This window comes from Megascapheus bottae, chromosome X (genome assembly GCF_031878675.1).
Source record: "Megascapheus bottae isolate mThoBot1 chromosome X, mThoBot2.hap1, whole genome shotgun sequence".
NCBI classification, from domain to species: Eukaryota; Metazoa; Chordata; class Mammalia; order Rodentia; family Geomyidae; genus Megascapheus; species Megascapheus bottae.
The window spans coordinates 93,089,580-93,111,879 of NC_143547.1; the positions used below are offsets into that span (position 1 = coordinate 93,089,580).

Consider the following 22,300-nt stretch of genomic DNA (forward strand, 5'->3'; position numbering starts at 1 on the left):
CCGCAGCCACCTTCCGCGCGCAAGCGCATGAGCACGTTCCACACAGCCGGGCCTCTCCTGGGGACTCAGCATGCGGTGGTTGCCAGGTGCGCGAAGAGCCGCCCCCTCTCCCGCCAGCCTAGGCGGCTGGGAGCTGAGCGCGGGCTCTCACACCACAGCCCCCATGCCTGCGAGGCAAAGCGTAGACTGGCGCGCGGCCCGTCCCCCGCGCGGTGCCGGCTGGGTCCGCCCCCATGCGCGTGCGTTCCCTCTCTTCCTCCCCCTCCTTCCCCGCCTCTCCCGCGTGCGCCCCTCCCCTCACGCCCCTCGCGCGCTCCTCATCCACCACTTCGCACAGGGGCTCAGTCGATAATCGTTGCTGCAGCCATCGCAGCCACTGCCGTCGTGCTTCGGCCACCGGGTAGGCAGCGGCCACCGCCGCCGCCAAGACAGCTGCGTGGGCAAGCATCCCCAAGCAGTAAGCCCGCTTTCTCTCCTCGAGTGTGCGTGTGTGTAAGACTGCGTGTGTGCCATCCTATAGGCCCGCTTCACCAAGTCCCGTCTCCCGACGGAGCTGCTGCCTATCTCTCCCCGCCCCACTCCCGGCTCCACCAAAGCTGCTCCTCCGAGCACCCAAAGGCCCGGGGCTGCCCGCATTTCCAAGGCTCAGTACCTGCGATCTTACTCGCCGGCAACCTCGCTGCGGCGGAGCGGGGGTGGGGGTGGGGAGTGGTGCCCCGACTTGGGCTGCTAGGTGCGGGACCAGGGATAGGGAGGTCCTCTGGATGCATAGTTGGGCCTCCTCAGGGCTTTTATCGCCATACAGGAGTGGATGAATTGGGACAGAGGTGTGTGTGCGTGTGTGTGCGAACGGGGTGGTAAGTGTGAAATGAAGGCTCTCCATGTTTTTCCTCTTCGGGGATGGTAGGGGGTGGGAGTGAAGGAGGGGCCATTGCTTTCCCCCACCAAGGATGGTGAGCAATGGGGGTGGGGCCGAGTGCGAGCACCTTTGCTTTTTTTTTTTAATCCAAGGGTAGAGTGTGCATGTAGACTGGGGGGGGGGCGTGTGGTGATCAGATGAGGATGAATTAAAGGGCTCCCTTGATTTTCCCATCAAGGATGGCGGCCCTATGCGAGGGAGAAGGTGGGGGAACCTGCCTTGGTTCGTTCCACAGGGATGGTAGGAAAGGAAAGACATGGAGGAGAGGTGGAAGGGTCCAACCAGTTCTGGGGTCTAGAATGCTAGTTGGGAATAGAGAGGGAAAACGGGAAGAAGGACGGACGCACAGTGCAAAGAATAAGGGAGGGGAGGACCCACGGGTTTTGCTCTCCTAGCCAGTGGCAGGGGTTTAGGGAATGGGGGTGCGGAGAGTGGGGAATTTCACCTCCAGCATGAAACCTAAAGAAGCCAAAGGAAGGTCCTGTTCCTACGATTGTACCTTACAGATGCATTTTCAAAATTGCAAGGTGTGACCTTTCCATCTCAAAAAGCTTGAAAGCCACACAAGGTGGCTCCTGCTTTAGGCACTGGCAAAACCGTTTTTGCTTTCGAAGTGTCTCTTCCTTTTCCATTTCTTTCAGCCTCTTAGTCTTCCAGAACTACATAGAACTCTGAAAAATCAGCAAGGCTAAGAAACACACACTATGCGATTCGAGTGCAAAGTTAGATTATTTTCCAATCTTGCAAGTTTCTCAGTTTTGTTTGGATTGCCCTTTCCAAGTAAAAACCCTGTACTAGGGACACAGCTTGGAAAAAGGAGAAAACATGGTATATGAACAGGATTATAGCTTTGGCTTTTAGATTTCCTGAAACGCAAAACACACAGCCAGCAACATTATAGCTTGCCTTCCACAAGAGAAGAAATAGTACAATAAATGTATGTTTCCTGGAAATCCCCTGTACTGTTTATTTAAATTATTCTATTGACACTATCTAAGCCCCCTTTGCTTTGAATGTGCAATAGATTTGCTTCCTAATTGGAGTCATTTTGTAATTTGCTTGTACTACTCTGGGTTATCAAATGTATGGAAAGCTTGTCACCAAGAATCTTTTTTTTTTGTCATTATCTTGATTAAGATACTTTTAATGCAAATGTAGTTCCTTGAAAATGTGAATGCTGGTTGAAAGGCCTGAGTTTAAATTATGGTGCCCTCAGAATTTTCTGAAGTTCTACTCACTCCAGCTCATTATAAGGAACTACCACTCCCCGTTCCTTAATACAGAAAAATGGTAGCTTTGCTTTTGGAAAATCAGACTCATAGTTGCTTAAGAAGAATACATATTAAAATGGCATCAGCGTTTCATGTGGTGGGCTTATAATGCTTTTCCATTTTGGTTACATAAGGTTCCAATCTAGGCTTTACCTTCAGTCTTTAAAAAATGCTTATTTTCACATTTTTAATGGCAAATATAATCTTAACGCAACAGGAAGTTGGTCAAATAGGCCATGATTTGTGCAAACCACCACACAATAAGTACTCTTAAGACTACCATATAGATTCTGTAACCATATATGGTTTTAGAAATGCTAAACTACCATTTCCATATTTAATTTCTGAGAGTAGTTTTTCTTTCCAAGCAAGCCTAGATTTTTGAGTGAAACCTAAAAGACAAAACTGTAAAATTTAAATTAGTATAATATGTCTTCAATAATTACAGCGTGTGTATTGATGCTAATTTAAATCAATACATCTCTAAGTACTGACATTGTTTATCAAAAATGTTAAACTGGAAATAGTTTGGGTTTCTAAAATGGATGAAAATGCATTTGTTTACTGTATATACCATTTCTAATGTTTATATGATGTCTGTTGTATACACATGCCCAAATCAGACAAATCACATTATTTTTACAATATAATTTAAGCCCCATTTTTCCTTTCAAGAAACAATGATTAAAATGTTGCAAGGCCCTGAATTCAGTTCTCAACTCTGGGGGCAAGGGAGGAAGGTAAGATAAAATCTTTTACAAGGAGCAGCTGGTTGGTAGACAGTGTGTCTTAAGCCCCTTTACACAAATGAGTGGATGGATTGTTTTTCTTTAACTTGGCTTTTCAAGAACCCATTCTGTCTTTGAGATGGGAAGGAAATGAAGAATTTTTACAAATTCACAAAAATAGGTTTGGTTTTTGCCACTGTCTATATGAAAAGTGACTTATATGTAAGCCTTCGTGTGAGCATCACTCATTTTCTAAACTGTGATCATCTTAAAAAAAGACATAGTTTGTCTAAGAAATGGCCGTTAATCCCCTAGGAAATTCCTGTTCTCCTACTCTACCTCCTGGTTCCATTCTTGCCCACACCCTTCCCTTTCCCCCACTTGGTGCCAGCAACATTGGCTTTTATAACCTTGTGGGAATTGAACAAATGTTCCTGAATGCTTAAATTTTAAAGCCTTATCTGTTTGGCTGCTTTCCTCAACTTTTGCCTGCAGGATTTTTTAGGTTGTTAATTAAGCTACCAAGTTATTTGCACTTGGAGTGAATAGACTGATTGTAATTGTTTTAAAAGACCTTTCTTTGACCTCTTCTTGACTAGAACAAAGAAAGATTTTCTTTTTTTTTTGTCAACAGAGTACTTAAATACAATATGTTGCCATTACTTTATTAAACAGATATTTACTGATTTACCTTCTATGTTAGAGGCTTTTGTGTTAGGCCTAGGACTTGGGAATAGATGTGAAATGGCTCCTGCCTTTTATTCCCCCAGTCTCAGGCTTGAACTCAGGGCCTGAGCACTATTTTGGGACTTTCTCAAGGCTAGAGCTCTACCACTTGAGCCACAGCACCACTCCTGGCCTTTTCTATGTATGTGGTATGGAGGAATTGAACCTGCGTCTTTGTGTATGCTAGGCAAGCACTCTACCAGTAGGACAAACTCCCAGCCCAGCTTCTGTCTTTTTAGTCTGGTTGACGGAAAGAAAAATAGGGAATGTGTTCTCAATAATTGAGATCGACCATTTGCGTGGCCTAGTGGTAGAGTGCTTGTCTAGAATTGAAGCCCTGAATTCGATTCCTTGGTGTACCATATATACATAAAAAGCCAGAAGTGGTGCTGTGGCTCAAGTGGTAGAGCATTTGCCTTGAGGAAATGGAGGACAGTACCCAGGCCCTATGTTCAAGCTCCAGGACTGGCAAAAAATAGTTAAGATATATGTGTAGTCTTTTATGGACATTATCATATTACATGTATAGATACTAAACATGCTTTAGTTATGCAGAGTGACTGAGTTATTTCATAAATTCTATCTTACTTTCCAACTCAGATATACTTTTTTGGGGGTGGTACACTTGACTGTGTCTCCAGATTTAATCAATAAGGTTTGAAAATATTAAAAAAAATACATTTCTATTTAATGTTTACAGACATTTCTTTTTGGCGGTAGTGGGGTTGGAATTCTAGGCTATCCTTGAGCTCTTTTTGATCAAGGAGCCAAACTTCTACTTCTGGTTTTTGAGTGGTTAATTGGAGATAAGAGTCTCATAGGGTGGAGAAAGGAGTGTGATCTAGTGGTAGAGTGCTTCCTTAATATTCACGAAGCTCTGGATTCGATTACTGAGTACCACATACATTGAAAAAGCTGGAAGTGGTGCTGTGGCTCAAGTGGTAGACAGCTAGCCTTGAGAAAGCCCAAGCACAGTGCCCAGGCCCTGAGTTCAAGCCCCAGGACTGGCAAAAAAAATCATAAAAAAAGAATCTCATGGTTATTTTCCTGCACACCTTGGCTTCGAACCATGATCCTCAGCTCTCAGCCTCTAAATAGCTGGATAATCGGTGTGAGCCATCAGTGTCTGGTGGCTAGTTAACTTTTGAGATAGGATCATACAAACTCTTCTGCCTGGACTGGCTTCAAACTGTGATCTTTCTGCTCTCAGCTCAAAGTTAGCTAAAATTACAGATGTGAGCCACTGGCATCTGGCTAAAGACTTCTTTTCTTGACATTATTCCTTCTAGAATATACCCTAAACACCATTCACATAGCATTTATGCACTATTGGGTATCATAAATAATTTAGAGATTATTTAAAGGAATATAGGAATATGTGTGTTAAATACAAATAATATGCCATTTTATATTAGGGACTTGATCATCTGTAGATTTTGGTATCTGTAGATGGAGTCCAGGAACCAACTCCCAATAGGTTCTGAAAGACAGTTGTAATATGGTTTATAAATTATGGTGTGGTGATTAAAAATATCCTCTGGAAAAATTTCCCCCCAATTATTTTTCGGTGATCAACTTTGAATTACAGATAATCATGGAAAAGGAAGCCCAAATGAGTATTAAATAGCATTGAGCAGTAGTTTGATTAAGCCTTTGATTTTTTTTTTGGCAGGACTACTTCCTGAGATCATGGAGAATCTACCTTTATGAACTGTGCTAGACCTTTTGAGTTTGTCACAGGAGTCATTGGATAATGTCCAAGAGACATGTTTGTTAGATGTGTAGACAGGATATAGATGGTAGAGGTAAGGGGTGCTGCTTGGTCTAGAATGTTGTAGGCAGCAAGAAATACCCAACCTGAAGTTTCATTAACACTGATTGAATTTGCACTGTGAAATACAACTTTAGGACAGTAGAGAACACAACAGTGTCCTCATGTCTCTCAGAAGTTTGGTGAACTTACTTGATTAGTCTTAAAAATGACTATTCCCTGCTCACCAACCTGAATAATTACAGCAATAATAACTACCATTTATATCATCCTGTGTGTAGCACTCATATACATTATATATTCTATTTATTTTGTAAATGAGGAACTAGGCTCAGGGAGGTAAAACTGGAAATAGAAATAAAAATTAAGATCTTATCCCTCCCATGTTCATGGTTTTGAGCATAACTAGTCTCCCTATGGCATACATGGTGACTGTTTAAATTTGATCATACTTTGAGTGGTAAGAACTAGGGAGAAAAGGGGCAACAATACAAAATGCCCATCTACTCTAGTTCCAAGAAGTATGCTAGTTGAATTTATCTCCCTCATCTGATTTGATGGTCGTGACAATAATTCAGAAAGGTTAGGATGTATATTTTTCAGATGAGAGTGAGGGACTAGACAGTTTGGAAATGGAAGAGTTTTAGGATTTGAATTGGACTAAACCAATGCCCTGGTGTCTAGTTCTACTTGTTGATGGTAAGTAGAGGAGCCTGGTGGAAAGAGGACAGCAATTGGTCCTAGGTAAAAAGGTCATTTTACAATATGTGCTTACAGTGGATTTTGTTGTGAGAATAAGGAGGTAAATTTCTATATGTTTCTCAACTGATGAGACTTGAATTCAACATAGAATTTGTTGTAGAAATCTATACAAAATGCCATGGATTTCATTTTCTACCTTACTTGGATTTTTCAGGCAGTGCAATGATAATGACGAATGTGGACATTATGTGTGTTCTATCCTGCCAGCAGCTCACCTTCTAGTTTTCTCAAGATTTTTTCATAGAAGTCAATAATGATAACATTTGCTTGTGTCCACTTTTACACAATTTAAACATCAGCTAGTTGTGGGAGTTCTTTTTTCATGATAAACACTCATCAGATTCATACTTGTATTTACCATATGAGGGTATTTTATTTTGATGGTTAAATATTTATTTTAACTTTTGATGTGTTTTGTTTTAGAGCATAGAAAAGAGGAGAGGAGCAGACCAATAACAATCATTTTGTCTGGAAAGTTTTTTTTTGTATGTGTGGGCAGAAAAAGGCCCTTGTATTTCATTTACTTTAAATTGGAAAGGAATTTTAACTGTAATTCTCAAGGGCTAGGATGCTGGGAAAAAGAACTGTTATTTAGATAAAATGCATGGTTTGATTTCCACATAGGACTATGAGCCATAGATTCTGAATATAATAATAATGTCTTGGTTCTGACTATAGCAATCAACTACTTGGATAATCAACCACTGTGTTCAGGAATTCATGGTTTTACTGCCTGGTTTTGCTCCCTCATTCCAGTAATTTTATTTGGTGGTGCGAGGGATGGAGCCAGCTCTGCGTGTATGCTAGGCAAATGTTCTACTGACTTCCATCACCATCCCCATTCTACTAACTTTAGAATAGACCCGAGACACAGACACCTTGTAACTTGCAAAAATATATAATCCTTCAAAAAAATCTTAATTTTTACTGATGAAAATTGTGCTTGTTCATTGTAGGGAAATGTACAAGTTATAGAAGTCACAATAAAGTAAAACAAAGCAGGTATGATCCACCATCCAGAAATTAGTGACAGAATATTGTATGTCTTCTGAAAATGCAGTATTTTTTTGCCAGTCCTACGCCTGAGCTCAGGGCCTGACCACTGTCCTTGGGCATTCTCAAGGCTAGAGGTCTACCACTTGAGCCTCAGCCCCACTCCAGCTTTTTTCTGTGTATGTGGTACTGAGGAATCAAACCTGGGCCTATGTGCATGGTAGGCAAGCATTCTACCTCTAGGCCAAATTCCTGGTCCCAAAATGCAGTATTTTTAAGTAGTGGAATTAAGTCAACTTCGGTTATATATGATTGTTCAGTTATGTATGATTTTTGCATCTCTATATAAAGTCATGATCATAACATGTGAGTGAAATGAGAAAGCTGCTAGGGAGTTAAAGATGTATTCTATGGCTTCCTGGTAAGTCTACTCAAATATACTGCTAGAATGAGGTGTCAGTATTTCATCCTTCCCTTCATTTTACAGATGAGGAAACTGAGAGCTCACTGTTGTCAAGCTCTTGATTTTAAATAGAATGTAATAATATCATAGTTCCTGTTTAATTTTTCCAGTTTGAGGTCTTTATACACGGGTAAGCTTTTATTTCCTAATTAGACAGTCTTCAGTGTCAAGAACTTTTTTGGTGGCCTTGCCCTCAAAAGAACAAATTTTTATGGTAGAAATATATTACCAATAGTAAAGACTAACAAAAGTTCAAGTATTTCTTAATTTCAGATGCTCAAAACCTACTTGTGTGCAGTATAGGAGTTTTTCGTTTTATGGTGACCTGAAATTGAGCATTAGTGATGAGGAGCCCTCAGTATAAATTCCCTGCCTCCTGGGTCAAGGTCAAGTCTCATGACACACCTCACATGTTTATATGTATTAAAAACGAAAGAGGACTTCAAGTCTTTTTTTTCTGCTAGTCCTGGGGCTTGAATTCAGGGCCTGGCCTGAGTGCTGTTCTTGAGCAGTTTGGCTTAAGGCTCTCATGTGAGCCACAGCACTACACCCCCCCCCCCTGCGTCCGCGTCCGCGTCCCCGGCCCCGCCCCCTCTTCCTCTCCCTCTCCTCCCTCTCCCTCTCCTCCCTCTCCCTCTCCTCCCTCTCCCTCTCCTCCCTCTCCCTCTCCTTCTCCCTCTCCTCCCTCTCCCCCCTCTCCCTCTCCCCCCTCTCCCTCTCCCTCTCCCTCTCCCTCTCCCTCTCCCTCTCCCTCTCTCCCTCTCTCTCTCTCTCTCTCTCTCTCTCTCTCTCTCTGTGTATGTATGTGTATATATATATGTGTGTGGTACAGAGGAATCCCAGGGCTTTATGCACGCTCTAAAGTATTTTACCACTAGGCCACACTTCCAGCCCAGGACTTTAAGTCTTTAGACAGGGTAATCTGAAGACCAAAATTAGGTTTTTTTTCCTCTCTCTGTCCATGACAAGTATTTTTCTCTTTATAAAATGAGATGTTTGTTTGAAACTGTGCGAGAATCTAATGGTTGTATCTATTTCAAAACTCGAGTAGAAAGCAAATGTTGTGCACTGTGCTTAAAACATACACATCAGGGCCGGGAGTTTGGCCTAATGGTAGAGTGCTTGCGTAACATGCACCAAGACGCAGGTTTGATTCCTCTGTACCACATACATAGAAAAAGGTGGAACTGGTGCTGTGGCTCAAGTGGTAGAGCTCTAGCCTTGAGAAAGTGCAAGGACAGTGCTCAGGCCCTGAGCTCAAGGACCAGGACTGGCAGTAAAAAACAAGCACACCACACAAACACTCTTTCGCATACGTTTAAATTTGTACTAAAAATTACATATACATATATATATATATATGCATCCCCTTTCATACTTCACTTTTTTTCTGTCTCTGTGGCTCATTTCTTTGTGTGTCCTTTGTGTGTGTCCTCATTCTCAAGTTTTTTTTTTTTCTTTTTAAAAGCCCATCTCATTGTGCCCACGTTTCCCAGGCTCCCAGTGTAATCATATGCTTCCAGCACATTTATCTGTCCTTATTCCCATTTGTCATGTGTGCAGATAACCCTTACTAGGTCTCCTTTTTACCCTTGGATAAACAGAGAAGCTGATCTCTATAGCAGCTGTGAAGTGAGCAGAGCTGGTGTCAACTCTATAAAGAAATATCACTGACAGAATAGGTAAAACAAAATATGTATGGAGTTTACATAGGCTCAGAATACATGCAAATCTGTGTGTACAAACAGTTTTTCTTTATGGTCAGGGCCCCGGCAAATGTCAAAGGTAAGAGAAAAAATGATATGAGTAGTTATTGTCATGGGAATAATTTGAACAAATCAGAAAATTGTACCCTTACCTAGAGGTATTGCTACTCTTGTTCTCATCACTGTCTGGTTATGCGTATATGCATAATCAGTCAACAGCCAGCTCTTCTCAGCTTTCTCTAGAACATCATATTTTTCGTTGTTCTGGAAATGGATTTTTCTAAGATACATGTTTATACCTATTGACATAAAAGGCACAGATAGAAGATTCATGTGGACTTTTAAAGTGAAAAATAAGAGACAGAAAACAATCAAAATAGTAAGTCTTCTTTGTCACAACTTTGCTCCTTGTTAAATATGTATTTTATTTGCTTACATACAATATTAAGTGAATTTTAAGATACAATTTGTTTCATAGATGTTGTAATTGCACAGTTTTCTAAGCAATTATCTACAAAGTTTTAAACTTACCTTTTATTAGTAGAAAAATTTAAAATATCTGTGTTTCAATACTTAAGAATATAACATGTAGTAGCTTAAAGAGTCACTTGAAATCACTTGGTAGAGATTCTGTACCTCCAGACTCTAGGATAAAGGCAGGTTTTCAAACCCGTGCCTACTTCTTTCTGATTCATAAGAAACTCTTCCTTTTTAAAGGAAAGAAGTAAGAGGAATTTTCCAATGTAGTATAAACACATCTAATCACAACAAGAAAACAAGCTTCCAAGCTAATATGTAGTGCTGAAAGTTTGAATCAAATGTTTAAATACCGCAGTCAGCTTTTGTTTAGAGCTACTTTTTTTTTTTGCCAGTCCTGGGCTTGAGCTCAGGGTCTGAGCACTGTCCTTGGACTTTCTCAAGGCTAGAGCTCTACCACTTGAGCCTCAGCACCACTTCCGCCTTTTTTTCTATGTATGTGGTACCGAGGAATCGAACCCAGGTCTTCATGCATGCTAGGCAAGCACTTTAACCACTAGGCCAAACTCCCGGCCCGTTTAGAGCTACTTTTTAATCTCTACTTCCTTGTGCGTTGTTCATAAAGTTAGTGCCATAGTCAAGATAACTCTATGTGTGTATATATATATATATATGTATATATATATGTGTATATATATGTAATCTAATCTGTCTATACTGTTAACTCTCATAAAATTTCTTTTGATAATCCTAGATTTGAACTCTGGGCCTACATGCTGTCCCTGAGCTCTTAAGCTCAAGGGTGGTGCCCTACCACTTGAGCCACAGTGCCACTTCAGGTTTTCTGATGGTTAATTGAAGATAAGAGTTGCACTGACTGGTGCTTGGGCTGGCTTTGAACTGTGAACCACTGGTGCTCAGTTGTTTTCCTGTTTTTTGGTTGTAGGGCTTGAATTCAGGGTTTGGGCACTGTGGCTGAGCGTTTTTGCTCAAGAGTATTATTCTAGCCCTTTGAGCCACAGCTCCACTTCCAGTTTTCTGGTGGTCAATTGGAGATGCGAGTCTCATAGTCTCCTGAGCTAGGATTACAGGTATAATCTCCTTTTTAGTCCATTAGTCTCACTTCCCCTGTCCCCAGGCAACCACTGATCTGTTTTTGTAGGAGAGCCACTTTCCCAACTATATTTGAAAGTTTATGGATAATTCTCTACACAAAGATGCAAATTTTCTTTACATTTAATAAATAGTAATATTATAGTTGAATTCTAGGTATCAGTTTTATAGAATCTTCTAATTGACTGCAAGTAAACTATCAAATAGTCTCCTTTACAACTTGGGTCATAGGAAAATTACAGGTAAGAGAGAAATGATTTTTTGCCAGTCTTGAGCTTTCTCAAAGCTAGCATTCTACCACGTGAACCATAGCACCACTTCCAGCTTTTTCCTGTGTATATGGTGCCAAGGAATTGAACCAGGGCTTCCTGCATGCTAGGCAAATACTCTACCACTAAGCCACACTTCCAGCTCAGGAGAGAAATATTTCTAATAAATGGAAGTTCAGTATACAGTCTTCTCAAGCAGTTCCATTAAGATGTCTTATCTTTAAGAATAAGAAAAATAAAATAATTTGAAGTTAGCTTCATACTTAGTAGTAAAGCAAAAAATGAAAAAATGAGCACAAAGGTATTACAGTCATATACAGTCATTTCATAGAAGAAAAATCTGTTTTCTCTTTTGTGGCACTTATTCGTAATGGAACTGGTGTGCTTGGCTTCTTGCAGTTATGGCTAGCATTCTACAACTTTAACCACATTTCCTAGCAGGCTTTGAACTGTGATTTTCAGACCCCAGCCTCCTGAGGAGCTAGGGTTATAGGTATGAGCCATCAGCCCTATTGTTCTATTAAATTTGTATTTCACTTAGTTATCCATACTCACTCTTTTTGGGTGCCAGTGCTGGGATTTGAACTCAGGGCTTGCACTCTCTTTTGCCATTTTTGGTCAAGGCTGGTGCTCTATTACTTGAGCTACTTCTGTTTTTTTTTTTTAAATGTGTCATAGGGCTTGAACTCAGACTGGGTGGTATCCCTGAGCTCTTCAGCTCAAGGCTACTGCCCTAAATTGAGCTAATTCTCACTTTGCATTTTCTAGAGGTTAATTGGAGATAAGTCTCAGGTCCTTTTGTGCCCGGGCTGCTTTGAACCTTGATCTTAGCCTCCTGAGTACCTGGGATTGTAGGCATGAGCCACTATCTCAGCTACTTCTGGGTTTTATCAGGTTAATTGGAGATAAAAGTCTTATAGGCTGTTCTATCTTTGCTGGCTTTGAACAGCAATCCTCAGATGTCAACCTCCTGAGTAGGGAGGACTACAGCCTTGAGCCACCAGCGGCCTAGCCTGCTACTGGGGTTTGGAAGTCAGGTCTTCATACTTGGTAGACAGATACTTCATCAGTTGAGCCATGCCACCAGTCTTTGTTTTGGTTTTAGTTATTTTGGGATAGTGTTTTACATAGACTAGCCTGGACTTCAACCCTCCCATAACTTTTCCCACATAGCTAGAATGATAGCTAGATACCACCACATGCATCTATTGGTTGACATGGGTGTCCCATTTTTTGGCCTGGGCCAGTCTGAAACCATGATCCTCCTGATCTCTGCCTCTTGAGTGGATGGATTTCCAGGGGTAAGCCACAATACTTGACCTAAGAGGAATGGATTTTTTGAGAAATATGTCAGGCAGTTTCACCATCATACATAATGTACTTACACAAACATACGTGGTGTAGACTATTACATATCTACATTATATGGTATAGCCTCTTTCTCTAGGCTTCAAACTATATAGCATGTTATTATATTCAGTTGTAAGGAACTTTTGATACTATTTCTGCCTTCTCTGTCTTCCTTGATTTTTTTCTGTGTCTTTCCTGTATCCTGATGCAACGCTGCCCCCTTCTCCCCCCCTTTTGTTGGTTGTGGGACTTGAACTCTGGGCCTGGGTGCTGTCCCTGAGTTCTTCAGCTCAAAGCTACCACCCTACCCTTTAAGTCACAACACCACTTCTGGTATTCTAGTGGTTAATTAGAGATAAGAGTCTCATGGACTTTAGTGCCCAGGCTGGCTTTAAACCACGATCCTCAGATCTCAGCTTCCTAAGTAGCTAGGATTACAGGAGTGAGAAACCACGCCCAGCTGAAACTACTCTCTTATTTTCTCTGCTTTCTTAAGAAATATCTATTTTAGGAATATCTCCAGACTAAGTGGTTAGCAAACTTAAGTAATTCCAACATACAAGACAACATCTTTTAGGGTTGTGTTTTATTTTGTGATCCAGTAAAACTTTCATACTTCTTTCAAGTATTTGACTACACTAGAGGCTGCAGAGTTATGAAATACTGGTTTTCAGGAATTGTGTTGAATATATTTGGTTAGCTATGTTACCATGAATTTTGAAATCATGAATCACTGAATGCAAATATGTGATTTCTGTTATGACTCTCCTATGAAACTTCCTTTGAGAATGTTCAAAGAATTAGCTAGTCTTGGTGTATTAAGATTTGTCATTTTTTAGAATGTGTTATAAAGGCATTAAAAAATCCTGGGGCCAGGAGTTTAGCTTAGTGATAGAGTGCTTTCCTAGCATGAACGAAGCCCTGGGTTTGATTCCTCAGCACCACGTACTCAGAAAATGCTGGAAGTGGTACTGTGGCTCAAGTGGCAGAGCGTTACCCTTGAGCAAAATGTGTCCAAGGATAGCCCTGAGTGCAAGCTTCAGGACTGGGAAAAAGATCCTTTCAACATTTTTCAAAATTTGGAAGACGCATAGCATAAAGAACGAACCTTAATGGCAACTATAGACTTAGTTCATAAAAATATATCAATATCTGCCCATTAATTGTAGCAAACGTTCCACAACAAAACAATATGTTAATAATAGGGGGAAACTTGGATGGGAGTTTTGCAGAGTCATATGGAAACTGAGCATTTTGCATTCATTTTTTTTGTAAACCTAAAGGATGACATCAAAACTAAAAAAAAAAAACAAAAAACCAACCATTAACATTATGTATTGGTGTTCCAAGAATGCAAAGACTATATCTTTGTTTTTATCCTGTAGGTAGCAGACAGTATTTTTTCAGGTGAGGAAAATAAGATAAATGCTTCTTGACTAACATAGTATGTGGCACATACGTGCCTGAAAGGGAAAGTATGAGATTCCAAAAGATAGGATCAGTCAGCACTGCCCAATTCTATGCTTAGTGACTCAACAGTCAAGAATGGTCCTTGTCTTTTATCAACTGCTGTACCATGCCGCTTTTGTGACAGGGAAAGTCTGTACATGTTCACTACAGATAGAATTTTCCTTGTGAACAGTTCCCATTCAAATTGATTGAATGTGCATATGGTATAGAGAAATGGCTGTATTTATAAGGAGCAGGAGGGCAGTGGCCTTCAGGAAGGGTATGAGACAGCATTCTCTCTTTTTTATTTTTGCCATTTTGAACCACTCTTCAATCTCTCCTTTCCTTTTTTCCTCTTTACCCTTAGGGTTTTTTTTTTTGGTTTGCATTTTATCTTATTAAATAAGGAGGACCTGAGCATGAAGTAAATTAGCTAGGGTATTCAGATAATCCTAGCAATGTACTTTTATCATTTTTGAACATTCACTGTTTTACTACTCCAGTGGTTTGTTAGGAAGAAAATAGTACTTAGGTATTTTCTAAAGGTCTTCTGCAACAAAATTTGAAAGTTGGATTTGTCAACTTATAAACTTAGTTATCATTGCCACTTTTATTTGCCAGTCCTGGGGCTTGAACTCAGGGTCTAGGCACTGTCCCTGAGCTTCTTTTACTCAGTGTTAGCACTCTACCACTTGAGCCATAGCACCACTCTGGCCTTTTCGGTTTATGTGATACTGAGGAATCAAACACCGGGGTTCATGTATGCTAGGCAAACACTTACCACGAAGCCACATTCCCAGTCTTCTTGCCACTTTTAAAACTCCCATAATTTTTCTTTGTGTTTATCATGGACCCTATAGCACATAATGGCAGCACACAAGTATAAGACTAATTGCAGCAGAGCTGTCCATTTGCCACGGTGTAAGGAAATACTTTGTGTGGTGCCAAACCCAGCTTCTGACAAATATGATGTTGCATACTGAATAAAATGAAATCAGCAGGTGTTTGTTTAGTTATTACTCTAATATGAAAGGTACTTTACTGGGTTTGCTAAGTGCTATTGGGAGTATTAAAAATAATCTCTTCAAGCAAGGAATGCCTGTTCTAAGTGCAGAAGCTGTTAGAGATGCATTAAGGATGTGGTAGAAAGAGTATTGAACTGAGCAGAGCAGAGATGGGGGACCTTTGAATCCTAGTTGTAGTTCTGCCAGTATCATTTGATGTTGTGGGCAAATCAATTCCCTCTTAGGGATTCAGTTTATTAAAAAAGAATTGGACTAGATCATCTTTTAAGACATTCTATGGATTGTTTATAAACAAATGTGGAAAATATTTAAGATGATGGCACGTTTGCTTTTGCCAAGTGAGTCGTACACATTGAACTTCCCTAAAATATTTAGATTCTGAAACATTTCAGAGTTCATATGAGGACTTTTCAAATTCTAGTCTATACAAGTATTCCAAAATTGGAAAAATAGAAGGCTGAAACAGTTCTGATTTTAAGATTTTAGCTGAAGGATCTTCATCCTGTACATGTAATAATTACTGTTATCTGGTACATCTATTTATATTGTGTAATTGTATTAATTATGACTATAGATAACTATTTCTCAAATAGGATCCCTGTACAGACAGATGAGTGTCAACTAGGAGCTTACTAGAAATTCAGACTTGTAAGCTCTACCCCAGGACCACTGAAACAGAAATTCTGGAGATAGAGCCTAGTCAACTGTACTTTTAACAAGCCCTCCCTCCACTCTTCAGGAAAAATTCTGATCATCACTAAAATGTGGCAATTATGAGCTATAGGTGTTAGACAGTGGTTCTCAGTCTTGATTACATATTAGGCTAATCTGGAGAAACTTGTAGGGCTAGGGAATGGTCTTCCTGCTGCTATAACATGCCTACGACTGGGTAAATTATAAACAACAGGAATTTCTCACAGTTATAGAGACTTGAAAATCTAGAGTTAAGGCATTAAAATGTTCCATTGTCTGGTGAGGTTTCTCTACACTTCCAAAGGGTGCCTTATTATTGCATCTTCTGCAGCAGAGGAATACTGAGTGTTGTGAAAAGAGCTGTTTAAGAAGCCAACCTATACGACCTTTGTCCATGACTTAATCACCTTCTCAAGGTCTCATGTCTCATCTCTTAATATCGCTGCCTTGGTGATTAAGTTTCAGAGATAACTTTCTGGGATACAGGATCATGGACCTATTGGATATTAGGGCAAATGAAGAGCTGTTAGAGAGAAGAAAGGGGTGGAAAGGCTTTAGATGGGAGGCTCAAGACTCCTATGTAGGAGGTTGGTGGGCCTTGACATTGTTGTTTCACAGATACTGGTAGAAGTCATCTATGCTCAGCACACAAAGAGAACATTGGGAAGATGTGTTTAGCATATGATGAATGTTACCACAAAGCTGCATGCAGGTGAAGCTTCTTTTCTAAGGGCCTTAATCTCAGTAGAGGAGGAGCCTCATCTCAGAAATGACACATTTCTTTTAATACTAATCACATTAGTCATTAAGCTTCAAGACTTATATTTTGGTGGGTGACACTTTTTTTTTTGCCAGTCCTCGGGCATGAGCTCAGGGCCTGAGCACTGTCCTTATTTTTTTTCCTCAAGGATAGAGCTCTACCACTTGAGCCACAGCATCACTTCCAGCTTTTTTTTATGTATGTGGTATTAAGGAATCGCACCCAGGTCTTGGTGCATGCTAGGCAAGCATTCTACCATGAGGCAATGCTCCTGGCCCCTTGGTGACACTTTTAAAAGCTTATCGAGTGCAGAGTTGCCACTGACCACTTTAGTCCTCCAGGTGTAGCCAGTTTCGGTTTAGTGTGCATGCTATGACTTGAAACATCCATCATTGTATAGCAACAGTGAGCCTCAGACGCAGGGAGACAGCTAAACCCAGAACTGAGCTGGCAGCTATATGAAGGAACCATGTCCATAGTTAGATGAAGTAATCTTTGTGTGAAGTGATAATTGACCAAAGTAGGACTGTAGTAGTGAAATTATAGGGTAAAATGTATAAAGGAAGAAATGGGGGACAACATTTGGTTAAGATCATGGGGCCATGAGTCTTACAATGACTTTGGTACATGAGTTTCTCTGAGGCTTCTGGGAAGGAAGGGTTCTTTAGATGTATATATTAATTATTACATTGGGGTCTGTTCAGTTGCTTGTCTCTCATTCCTTTGATTTGGATTTAATTTGGGGGCCTATAGGGAGTTATATAAAAATAGAGAATTATACTCACCTAAAAAGCTATCCATTATCATTAAGTCAGAGGAAAAAAATGCTGTTTTTCTCAACCAAAGAATGCTTCCAGTGGTGGGAAAGTTGTAAACTTGGCAATGACTAATTCAAGCCTCTTAGAAAATTAAGTGGATTTTTATTTTATCATTTGTTTTGTTTGGGAGCTGTTGTAATGCTCATCTAAAGGGCATCAATCTCTCTTATTTTTAAAACAAAAATATCATTGAACATTAGGGCAAAGGACAAGAATTTCAAAGTTTTGCCTTTTGACATTTGCAAATATTTGTCACTCTATTTTTCTTGTTGGATTTCTTGTTGTGATTGTGTTACCCCAGTGCCTGATAAGTTTAGTTTCCTATACTATATTTTTCATGGCTTTTAACATTTGTATGTCTAAAATAAGCATATATATTTTTGTTTCTTTATGACCAAAAAGTTCTTTAAATTTACATCAAGAAATGGCCAATGAAAATATCTTTTTGGTATTTATTGAGGGAGCAATAGGGAGTCACCGCTCACCTCTCTACTTTTTATTACTTTGCAGATCATGCTACATTTAGAAGAAAAGGCCATTATTTACCAGTTTGGAAACCTATATTAGCAGATTTGGTGCTTTAAAAGCATACATATATTCCTGTGCAAAGTGAAAACTAGCTCATTATACTAACTTGGTAATCTGTGCTTTTTACTTTTCCAAAGGAACTGCAAAAATCTGCAGAAAAATCTGGACTGATCATGTTTTAAATGTGCAGTACATGTAGTAGTCACCTTTTTAAAAATATAGCCTTTTCAAAACTGAAAAACAATGAAAACCTCTCATTCTAAATTGTGAATAATATTGCAAGTCTATAAAACAAATGTAGAAACGTTTGGAATAAATCATCTTCCAGAGTAGGAAGTACATCAGTAGTTACGTGTGATCAAGCTTATTAAAAGAATGCAAAAGTGGACGTTTGTAGGTTTGTATGATCATTAATATCTTTCTTGTTTTCCTTCCTTTATGGAATATTTGATTGTGTTTCAGGCCTTTAATATATTGCAATTATTAAAAATAAGATATACTTCTGAGCCACATATTTTGAATACATTCTTTGTCCAAATGAATGTCAGTCTATCAGTTCTGCTAAAGAGAAGAAACCCATGATTTTTTTATTGTAATTAATAAAAAGGTTTCATGATATTTGCCAGATAAAAGGTGCATTAATTCACATACATTGATACCCTTTCACATGTCTTGGTACCCATTACCCTTCCCCCCACCCAAAACCCATGATTTTTGCTGGTGTATTTCAGAATGATTTTTATGATGTCATTGAAAATGTGTTTTTGATGACACATCTGCCATTATTTTTGACTCATAGTAACACAGTAGGATAAATGAATGTCAGTACAGTAAATGAGAAGACGGAGCTACCTGTTACCATCACAATTTACCTAATTAAGATGTTCAGGGTTTACTTCTTTGATTTCTTAGGTGGAAGAGAATATTCCAAAGGACATGATTAAGGAATCGTTGTCATGACAACCACATTCAAAGCATCCAAACGACATTGTGCATCTGTGGAGAGCTTCCATTTTGATTGATTTAGCTATTCTTAAGTTCTTTCAAACAGTGTTATCTCTGGATTTTATGTGCCACCATATCAGTTGGTGGTTTGGGGATCATTTAAGGTTGGCTTAAGTAGTTAAAGACTCATCAGTGTATAGGACCAGAATGCTTTTGTTAAACCTTAAGCAAAGTGATTGTATTGAATATTAGTAAAAACAAAAGGTTTCACTTAGTCTGCAGCAACATAAGTGATCTTTCTTCATTTGACTTATTAATTTGTTCAGGGTAGGATAAGATTAACATGGTTTATTTTGAAGTATGCTTTATTCTAAAGCATTTGAGTCTTAATTTTGGATTACTTATTTTTACCCAGTGTGTTTGACTGTTGTTCTTTGTTGTGTAATTTTGTTAACTCAGTTTGTATAATGTTTAGTTAGAGTCACAGTTATATACTATAGATTTGAATGTATACAAATTATCTCCTGAGTGTCTGTCTTCAAAATCCCAACAAATATTCATGTCAACATACTACTACTGAATAGAGTAAAATGGAAACATAATTGCAATACAAATCACACTGTACGCTTTTATCTTTTGTGCATTTGTTCTTGATGGAGAAGCCATGAACAAAAAACCGCTCTGACAAAGGCCTGATTTGGACTCCATGTAAGAGCTTTGCCTCCTCAGTCTTTGGTTCTTGCCCTCTTCTGCCCTCTGGAGGTTATCAGGGAATGTGAGATGCAAGTACTTCCTCTGAAAGAGATAGCCAGGTTACTAGATAGTAACAAAAACAAACAAACACAAAACTGAACAAGTTACATAAAAAGCAATTTTCCTGGCTTTTCTCCGCCTATATTCTCTAAACCCTTTACTTGTTCTGAACTTGTAGTAGTGGGGTACAGGTAGAAGGTTTGGCAGGACTGAATTATTATTCTAGGAAGAAAGGCAGTTTGTCTCTTCAATTAAAGAATAAGTTTCTTTCAGTAGAACCCAGTATGAAGGGTGCATATTTCTACGGAAAAATCAGTTCCCGAGAGTAAGATGAAATATGATATTAAGTCTAGGGTATAAGGGTTTCAGCTTTGAAGTTCAAATTGGAATAAAATGTAAAGGGGAGCATATTGAAGTGCCAAGATTGATAGCATCTTGATACTATGATACCCTGCTATAAGTAATAGTTTCATATCTAATATTTAGCAAGTACTTGTCTATGTAAGGTACTGCGTCCTGTCTTATACTATATACCTTTTGCTTTTGAGAGGTAGGTTACCATTATGAGACCCAAGGAGATTGGGCAACTACATATAATGTGAAGCCAATGTTTGACCTGAAAGCTCTCTCTGTCACGCTAGCTGTGAACACATGTGCCATGGTGCATTCCCTCTGTAGCTGTGAGAAAGGGTATGCCATCTTCTACAAACAGCAAGTTCTGTGTGAATGCGTGATGGTGGTGAAAGGTGAAACTAAGCAAAGTATCTTTTTAAGCCATACCACATGCTAGAAAGTAGAAATGAGGGATAGACTTTGCCACTAAGAAACTTACATCCCTGAACTACAAACAAGATACAACATGACAGATAGCATTTATATGATAAAATAGGAAAATCTTATCTCAAGGATTGGTGGGAGGGCTAGAAGGTATTCCTTTGAATTAATTTGCTTTAAATTCTTATTTGAGCTGGGTGCTGGTGTCTCATACCTATAATCTTTAGCTACTCAGAAGGCTGAGATCTGAGGATTTTGATTTGAAACCAATCTCAGGCAGGGAAGTTCAGTTAACCACCAGAAAACCCTAAGTAGAATTTTGGCTCAGAGTGGTAAAGTGCTAATCTTGAGAGAGATAAAAAAGCTTAGAGACTGTGCCTGGGCCCTGAGTTCAAGCCACACAACTGACAGAAAGAATTCTTGTTTGAATGGTAGCTCTTCACTATTGATAGCACAAAGTTGCCATCCTCCTGGCTTTTGACCTAGCCAAGAAGAACAACAGATTTATTCCCCTGGTCTTCACAATGGCTATTCTTGCTGGTGACAGTTGTCATTAAGATTCCTTAAAAGGAAAAACCCAGTATTAGCCTTCTAAATTAACTGGGCTATCTCTTTCTTGTCTAGCACATCAAAAATTTAAAAATCTATAGCCACTGCCAGTTTGATAATCAGTCTGGAAATAGAGAGATGGGGGTTTAAGCTTGGAATCCTTGGTTTATGTTTTCCCTATTTCTCTTAGCTCTTCTTTTTATTATTATTATATTTTTGCTGGGTCATGGTGCTTGAAGTCTGGGCTTGAGTGCTGTCCCTGCACTTTTCAGCTCAAGGCTACTGCCCTACCCCTTGAGCCACAGAGCCACTTAAGGTTTTCTGGTGGTTAATTGGAAAATAGAGTCACATACTTTATTCCCCAGGCTGGCTTTGAACCTTGATCCTCAGTTCTCAGCATTCTACATAGAAAGGATTACAGATGGGAGCCACTGGTACCCTGGCTTCTTAACACTTTCATGAAGGCTGAGAGTAGTGTAAAAACAGGAGCTAGGCACCGTGGGTGTATTGCAGAGTATCTGTTATCCCACCACTCAGGCTGAGGCAGGTGGGTTGAAATTTCATGCTACTTGGGCTATAGTATTATAGTGAGACCCCTATTTGAAAAAAACACTAAGCCCCTAAGCTCCCCAAATTAAAAAACAAGTAAAGCAGCTCAGACAGTTCTCAGAAAGCTATCTCTTTCTCAGTTTTTGTTTGCAGGGTAGTGTAAGGGAGAAGGTGATCATGCAAATGGGTTTGTAGGGAGGGCAGCACATTGCTGGGCTGTATTCTTGTCAGAGATGGCAACAGCACAATACACACTTGTTTCCCAGTGCTGTGGAATCAACAGTGGGATGAGTCTGCCTGCTAGCCTGCATTGTTGTTGATTGGAGATAACTTCAGTGGTCACGGCGCACCTCGTCTCCATGGCAGCACCTCTAAATATTCCTCCAGTGACTTGTATTTTACATTCTTGCTGGAACCAAGCCGTCCGGTGGCAAAATATTCTGAAGATGTTAAAAGAGGGGAAAAAGGGGGAACTCAACTAATAAATCTATTCTAAATGACTGAGTCATTTGTTTTGATTACTCGGGTGATTGCCAAATGTTAATTTAAAACTGAAATAGGCCATGAGCTCATTCCCCTAACAATGCTGAGTGTTTGAGCTAATACAGCTTGATAATGAGGGAGCCAGATCCACTGCCAGTACTAATGTTATATGATAAACAGACATTTGGAGAAATATGCAAAACATCTTGGCAGTTCTCCTTAACTCTAAGGGTTGTAAATACAAAGTAGAATGTGTTATCATGAGCCATTTCCAAGGAAGTTGTTTTTTTTTTCAACGAATTTCTGACTTTTCTTCTAAAAAGGTAACATTGCTCATTTTTCCCTAACTTAGGCAAAGGGAAGCTGTTCTCAACTGTGCCCAGCCTTTGCTGAATACACTGTGTTCACACATCCAGTGTGAGGTAC

At 39.6% G+C, this 22,300-nt stretch overlaps 1 protein-coding gene across 3 annotated transcripts in view; it reads left to right on the forward strand.

The window, feature by feature from the left end:
* Positions 1–275: 275 nt before the first annotated feature.
* Positions 276–22,300, forward strand: part of Fhl1 (four and a half LIM domains 1) — a 61,377-nt gene continuing 39,352 nt past the window's right edge. Inside the window, exons 1-2 of one of the 3 annotated variants that reach the window (XM_090326833.1) lie at positions 370–457; positions 22,227–22,296. The gene's annotated coding sequence lies outside the window, so the exon portion shown is untranslated. Of the gene's footprint in view, positions 458–1,104; positions 1,160–22,226; positions 22,297–22,300 lie in introns of those variants that run through there. The other 2 variants (XM_090326834.1, XM_090326837.1) reach the window with 2 other exon arrangements.